Genomic DNA, 7,775 nt, shown 5'->3' on the forward strand with positions numbered 1-7,775 from the left:
CATTAAAGGTAGCTTCATAAAACCTGGTAGGAAAGCTATCGATTGGAATGGTAGATGCGTATTATTGGAATGTAGCCATACAACTGGTTCTTTTAGACTATGTACAGTCTACGCCCCTGTTCTAGATGATCCAAGGCTATTTTTTTTCTTGGCCAATGAATTACCATCTTGGCCAGCCCCGTTTGTGGTGTGCGGGGATATGAATCTCAATGGGTCTAGAGACAATCCGGGAGAGACTCCGGGAATAGGAGGGACGTTTAGTAAAGGCCGGAAGCCACATTTGATGAGGTTTGGTAGATGTTTGGTCTAAACTTAGAGCTCCTGAGCCGGGCTATACTTTTTATTCAGCCCCATATGACACGTTTACCAGACTGGACTACTCTTTAACCTCGCCGTGTATACTTCAAGAGGCACAAATAGAGCTCTTCCCCAGAGTCAAAACCGATCACAACCCGGTAGTCCTAGAGGTCTCCGTAAAAGGCATAAGAAAGGAAAATTCTAGATGGACTTTTGAGAGGCCTCTGCTGTCAGATCAAAAATGTATTGAATATATGAAGGACTGGATCAAGGAGTTCTTTGATAATAATAGTGGCAGTGCCCCTCCAGGTATGGTATGGGATGCTTTTAAATCGACAGCAAGGGGCAAGATCTTGCAATATTGCTTGAATGAGCGAAAAAAAGAAGTAGAACAGATTAAACATTTTTATCAAAAACTTGCCCGACTAGAAACAGAATTGATTAGTACCGTGTCACGTGGTGGGGAGGTGGTAAAAATTGTATGGTCTATTAACATTACCAAAGCTTGTCTGGAGGATTTTATTACTGAGAGACTCACGGGTAAATACTTAGCTAAGAAGCAGGATTGCTATGAATATAGCTAGACGGTGGGCAGATTGCTGGCAATCACAGCTAGACAACAGGTTGCTGCAGGATATATAGACTGAATTAGAAATTTGCAGGGTAAAGTCGTGACAGTACCTACTGAGATTAGAGAGGCTTTCAGAGAATTTTATGAAGACCTGTATTCAGCTCCATCTGGTGATGGCTCAAATTTGGAAGTACAGGAGTTTGAACCGATTGGAAGGGTCCCACAGGAGGAGGTTTCCCGGCTTGGGGCAGAAATTACACAGGAGGAGCTATTTAATGCTTTACAAGCCCTTCCAGCGGGCAAGGCATCTGGAACTGACTGCATTCCTATAGAGTTTTACAAAGTTTTCGTCAGCGAGATATATCGCCATATACTTTTTAAAAAATGGGTAAAGATCCAACAAACTTAGGCTCATATAGGCCTATAATGCTGTTAAACAGTGATGCTGAACTTTATTCTAAGATCTTTGCTACACGTCTGAATTCTGTGATGCATCATCTTGTCTCAGTATGGCAGTATGGTTTCATACAAGGAAGAGGAACGGTAGATCATGTTAGGGGGTTAATTACCCTCTTTGATGCTACAGAGGGCGCTGCTAAACCAATGGGGATAGCCTTTTTAGACGTGGAGAAGGCCTTCAAAAGAGTGTCATGGAATTTCTTATGGCAGACCCTTAAGACTTACGGCCTAGGGGAACCATTTGTGAAAGCAATTCAGGTCTTATATGCCAACCCTGTAGCAAGATTATGAATTATGGGGGAAGAGACGGCTCTTTTCTCAATTTGCAGGGGAACACGACAGGGCTGCCCTGCTTCTCCCTTACTGTTTGCCCTTTATCTAGACCCCCTCCTTAGGGGTCTGGAGGCCTCTACAGAAATTATTCTGGTCTGTCTGCAAGGCGGAGACACCAAGCTACTGGCTTACACTGACGACGTGGCTATCATCTCATCTGATCCAGCCTGTGCAGTGACAGCGGTTGAAAGCATTGCTGAAGACTTTGGGACCCAATCGGCTTTTTATTAAATAAAACTAAAATGCAGATTGTGACAAATAGATTTGTCACAGGTATGGAAAATAGAACTGTTGAAAAAGCGGTCTATTTAGGCATCACTATCACGGCTAAGGTGGATGAAATAGTAGACCTTAAAATAGGGAAAATTTAAAAAGACCTCCAACGCTGGGATAATCTGAAATGGTCAATAGTTGGGAGATGTAATCTCATCAAAATGATGATCCTGCCAAAACATTTGTATATTTTTCGTTCGATTCCTATAGAAATTCATAATTCTTGGTTTAAGCAAATAGAGAAGGAGGTGGCTAGGTTTATTTGGTGCTATCTGTGGACTAGGAGAGTGAATATATACCTCACCCTTCCCAGTGATAGAGGAGGTTCGGGCTCCCGTATTTTAAATTATATTATTTAGCCGCTTCATTCCAATACAAGGAAAAGGAAAGGGCGGATTCTGGTCAAGTACCAACAATATATGAACTGTTGATAGGCACTTGGGCTAATAGGTGTCTTTTGAAATTCTATGAAGCAAGTTATTTTCAGAAAACGTGCTTCAAGGTATTGATCACTACCTTCCGTAATTGGGTAGAAAAAGGAAGAAACTCTGGATTTGTAGATATAATCGTTACTCTCCTATAATCGGGAATGACCAATGGCCCAGGGCACTGCAAGATACATGTCTGGTAAGGTGGGGTAAGAGTGGTGTATACAGGATAGGGGATCTATTAGCTGGGGATCACATAACATCATTTGAAGCTATTAGAGAAAGGTTTGATGTCGGATCCCGGTATTTCTTTCAATTTTTACAGCTGAGAGATTTTCTGTTTAAAAAGGCAGACGGTGCGGCAGGGTTTGGACAAGTACCCCTGCTGGAATTACTAACTAGCAATACAAGACCCTCAATTACACAAATATATAGGTGTTTGCAGAAAGGTGTGCCGGATGACTTGAATAAGCAAGGGCTAAATTAGCAGGAGAGGTTGGGAGTTGAGGATTCTTACTTTATGGGATCATTAGAACTGTGGGACACTGCACCGTGCTCTGCCAATCTGCGGGCTCAGCATTTTAAGACTTTATTTGATTTATATATTACACCTGCGAAAACTGTGAAATGGGGTGGTTCTGAGGGGACCTCTTGTTTCAGATGCTCAACATTTGGAGCTGACCTAGTGCATATTTTTGCAACTTGTCTCTGTATAGAATCTACAGGTCGCGAAATTACAAGTTTCTTACAACAGATTCTCAATGCTGATGTTCCTTTGACACCACAGCTGATGTTGTTAGGGGTATATGATACAGCTGGCAATGAAGGGGAAGAGCTTATTTTTATATCTATGTCAGTTCTTAGGGTATGTGTTGCCTCAGCTTGGCTCGACCCACAACCCCCAACCTTCCAGAAGTGGAAGGGACTATTTTTACATGTATATAATTCGGAAACGGTACCCTCTGAAAGGAGAGGCAGAAAAGGCAGAATTAAAGGGAACAGAATCTGGGGCCCTTTTTCCACCTGGATTACTTCCTTTTTATGAATGGAAACTCCTTCCTTAAGTATTAGATTGCTCTCTAACCAATGATCATTTGGTTATTGTGCTTAATGTATTACTCTTTTGTTTTTTGATGATAAAATGAAAATTGGTAATTTATGTTTGGAATATGTGTACAGGTAAACACTGCTGCTATTAAACGGCTTTCTTTATACAATAAGAATAAAATATATATTTTTTTAAAGTGAGGGTATGCAGGGAGTATGGGTGGATTCAAAATTTCTCTAAATCCTAATTCATTGATTTTAATTTAAAGGGTATAGGGCAAGATTAAAAATAATGTGATGCTCTTAGGATGTAATGCTCCTGAGCCTCTAGACATATATCAGTCATAGTGCTGCCCTTGTAGAGTCATTCGGCTTTCTTCAGGACCTAAATATGACCCTGCTTTGGTAGGTTATGTATAAAATTTTTTTATTGTGCAATCAATTTTTTAATAAACAAGCATGCAACAATACAGACCATACTTGTGGGACCTTTTTCTGATATTGCCATTAATGTGTTGTTTTTCAAGAGACATCATAGGGAATGCTAGGGGAGGACGGTCCCTATAGTCAAACATTCATAAATGCTACACGTCTGCTCACACCTATGGTGTGTCCCTGTATCCCTGATACATTCGTAAACTTGCTGTGCAGTTTTAAAACTGCAAATGTAACCTGTCAAAATAACCTGTTTTGACAGGAGTAAACACCTTGCTTTCCAATATTAATAAGTTATCCCTCTATAGGTCTTATTTCCCATAAGCCAGGGTGCATGGTTTTTAAAAGTAGGACATGTAAGCGTTTACTGTGGATCAGGGTTCGATCCCCGGCTCCGGCGGCAGGTTAGCCCAGCACCATGCGACTCTGGGCAATAGCTTGCTTAATCTTCCCAACGGCCCCCAGCGCCTAGAGACCCTAACGGGTGATTGTGCGCTATACAAATGTGGATTATTATTATTATTATGTCCTTACAGTGAAAAGCCCTAAAAGCTAGTTTCACTTTACTAGGGTTGGCTATCTCATAGGAAAGCATTAGGATACAATATTAAGTTCAATAACTGTTATCTTGGGTAGGAAACAACTTTAAATTTCATTTTATTACGTTTTGAAATATTTATTGCACACTCAATTCTCTGGTAAAGTCAATTTTTTTTTTTTTCTCCTTTAACATGTGCTCTTTATTTGAATGTCTTCAATTAAGTGTACAGGTAAACCCTCCCTCCCCACATAATGGCACCACATCTTACTGATGTCAGAAGAAAGTTTGTAAACCTTCAAACAGCTAATTGGGGATTGTCCATACGGACTAGAGGAACAAAATTGACGATACGGACCAAGTGTTTTAAGGCGAAAGATACAAAAGACTTGTTGGGTAACATAACTTCACATACAAGCAATACTATCACCAATATATGATTCCCGTACACGCCCCATGGAACTGGGCAGCCTTCACAGAGGCAAGTAACGTCCTGTAACAATGCATTTGAACAATTTGGAATGACAAAGTACAATCAAGTCCTCCATGCATTGTAGAACATGGGAATGTTTGCTCCACAATACTGCCATCTTCCTTTGTTCCAGTTTTCAATCCTGAGTCAAGCGCCAAAAACAAAGTAAAAAAGCCATGCCTCGTCTTGGTTCTTTTTTGCGAAGTTACATTTGTCAAGCTGTATTGAGCGACAGTCATTTAGAAGCATTTGCGGTGGACAATTGAAGGCCCAGATTCATCGTACTCCTGCTTGCTGATCCACATCTGCTGGAAGGTGGACAGGGAGGCCAGGATGGAGCCACCAATCCAGACAGAGTACTTGCGCTCAGGTGGGGCAATGATCTTAATTTTCATTGTGCTTGGTGCTAGAGCTGTGATTTCTTTCTGCATTCTGTCTGCAATACCGGGGTACATTGTGGTACAACCAGACAACACTGTGTTGGCATACACGTCTTTTCGGATATCAACATCACACTTCATGATAGAGTTGTAAGTGGTTTCATGAATACCACATGATTCCATACCAAGGAAGGACGGCTGGAAGAGAGCCTCCGGGCACCTGAACCTCTCATTGCCAATGGTGATCACCTGACCGTCAGGCAATTCATAACTCTTTTCCAGGGAGGATGAAGACGCAGCAGTGGCCATTTCCTGCTCAAAGTCCAGGGCAACATAGCAGAGCTTCCCCTTGATGTCACACACAATTTCTCTTTCGGCTGTAGTTGTGAAGCTGTAGCCTCTCTCTGTCAGGATCTTCATGAGGTAGTCTGTCAGGTCACGACCAGCCAAGTCAAGACGCAGAATGGCGTGAGGCAGGGCATAACCTTCATAGATGGGCACAGTGTGGGTGACACCATCACCAGAATCCATCACAATACCAGTGGTACGACCAGAGGCATACAGGGACAGCACAGCCTGGATAGCCACATACATGGCTGGGGTGTTGAAGGTCTCAAACATGATCTGTGTCATCTTTTCTCTGTTGGCCTTGGGGTTGAGTGGAGCTTCAGTTAGAAGTACAGGATGTTCCTCTGGGGCAACACAGAGCTCGTTGTAGAAGGTGTGATGCCAGATCTTTTCCATATCATCCCAGTTGGTAACAATACCGTGTTCAATGGGGTACTTCAGGGTCAGGATACCACGCTTGCTCTGAGCTTCATCACCAACGTAGCTGTCTTTCTGGCCCATGCCAACCATCACACCCTGATGTCTTGGGCGCCCCACGATGGATGGGAAGACAGCACGTGGAGCATCATCTCCTGCGAAGCCGGCCTTGCACATACCGGATCCATTGTCAACAACGAGTGCGGCAATATCATCCTCCATTTTGATCTTAAGGTGGGCGGTTCCGGGGAGATGAGCGACAGGTCCTTAGGCACGAGAGTGGTGAGGAAGCTCAGAGCGACTGCCAGGTAAAGTCAAATTTGGTAACTTTCCAAAAGATCCCTTTGCAAAATATGTATTACAAATTTGGTAAAGTCAAATTTGTAATACATATTTTGCAAAGGGATCTTTTGGAAAGTTACCTTTGCCCTGCCTAAATTCCCTGGAAGTTAATTCTTCATTTGGCTCTCCTTTTTCCTCCAGCGAGAAATGAGCATTTACATGGGTGTGAATAAGGTGTGAACTTGCACAGTAGACTAAAATGAATGGGCAGCAATGACCAGTCTGAACCTGACAGAATATACAGGGTGTGGCTGTGGAGATCTTTTTTGACATTAAAGTGTTAAATCCTGCTTGAATGCCATATGCTGCTTGACAGGTCGGCTGGGGCTTTTGATAACACTCGGGAAACACCTCAAACAGGTATCCCCTGTTCCAGGCAATTTGAGCTAACACTGGGGCAGGGCCCTTCTTTTGCCCCCCACCCACCCCTCACCCCTCAGCAGGTCCCAATTGCAGTGGGCCACTTTTGACATCACAGTTTAAATCCTGCTTGACAGGTCTGCTGGGTTTTCATATAACATTTGGGTGCACTTTAAAGGAGGGAAAAAGGATGCCAACAATTTGTGTGCATTCACTGTCTAGTTGCTGACAACTCAGCTTGTGCTGTACCAGACTTTTTTCAAACTGAGGTTGTTGTGGGTACAGGACCTGCCTCAACCTGGATTTCAGTGTTAGTTGTGGAAATACCCCATCCCTCAGCCCCCACGTTTAGTGTGGCTGAAGACGTAAGCCATCTTGTAAATGCCAAACGTGTGTAGAATTTTACCCTGGGAACTTTTACTACATTTGTTAGGGTGCACACACTCACAGGCTTATGGCAGGAATAAATGTGGCATCTCCAGGCACCCAGTTCAGAACACTCTTGTACCTGTGGAAGATCAAAAGAGGAGTGAACCTGCTGTCTCGGACCTAAGGAGAGACTAGAAAACTATACTTGCACTCCCTCTTTTACCAAGGATAAACAAGTGTACTCCAAGGGTCATAGCCTTTTTTGCTCAAGGTTTTTAACCTCAAGTTAAAGCTACTGAGGAACAACAAGCTACAAGATGCCTTTTCCTGCAATTGCCCGGCACACTCATGTCAAGTGGACATGACTGGACCCTCCCGTGGGCCTCTGCCAGCCATTCTGTGAGTCTCTAACCCCCACATGCATCAAGCATCCATTTTGCGACTCCTTAGTAGCGAAAAATAAGGATTCACTCATAAGGAATATCAAAATGCTATGCATGAAGAAATCGCTAAAATAATTGCGATTTCTTAATATTCCTTAATTGTGACTCGCAAATTGCGACTCGCAATTAAGGAATACCTCCCCATTCATTCCTATGGGCCTAGAGGCCCATAGGAATGAATGGGAAGACATTCTCAATTTGCAATTAGCAATTAGCGAATCGCAAGTTGAGAATGCAATTTCTAGGGTGCAGGGGTGTCCATA

The 7,775-nt window shown here is 42.9% G+C and overlaps 1 pseudogene across 1 annotated transcript; it reads right to left on the reverse strand.

Moving 5' to 3' along the window:
* Positions 1-4,601: 4,601 nt before the first annotated feature.
* On the reverse strand, positions 4,602-6,298 carry LOC144799714 (actin, cytoplasmic 1 pseudogene; annotated as a pseudogene). The gene has a single exon (XR_013603861.1). The product of XR_013603861.1 is annotated as an actin, cytoplasmic 1 pseudogene (transcript).
* Positions 6,299-7,775: the final 1,477 nt, after the last annotated feature.

This window comes from Lissotriton helveticus, chromosome 12, assembly GCF_964261635.1.
Source record: "Lissotriton helveticus chromosome 12, aLisHel1.1, whole genome shotgun sequence".
NCBI lineage: Eukaryota > Metazoa > Chordata > Amphibia > Caudata > Salamandridae > Lissotriton > Lissotriton helveticus.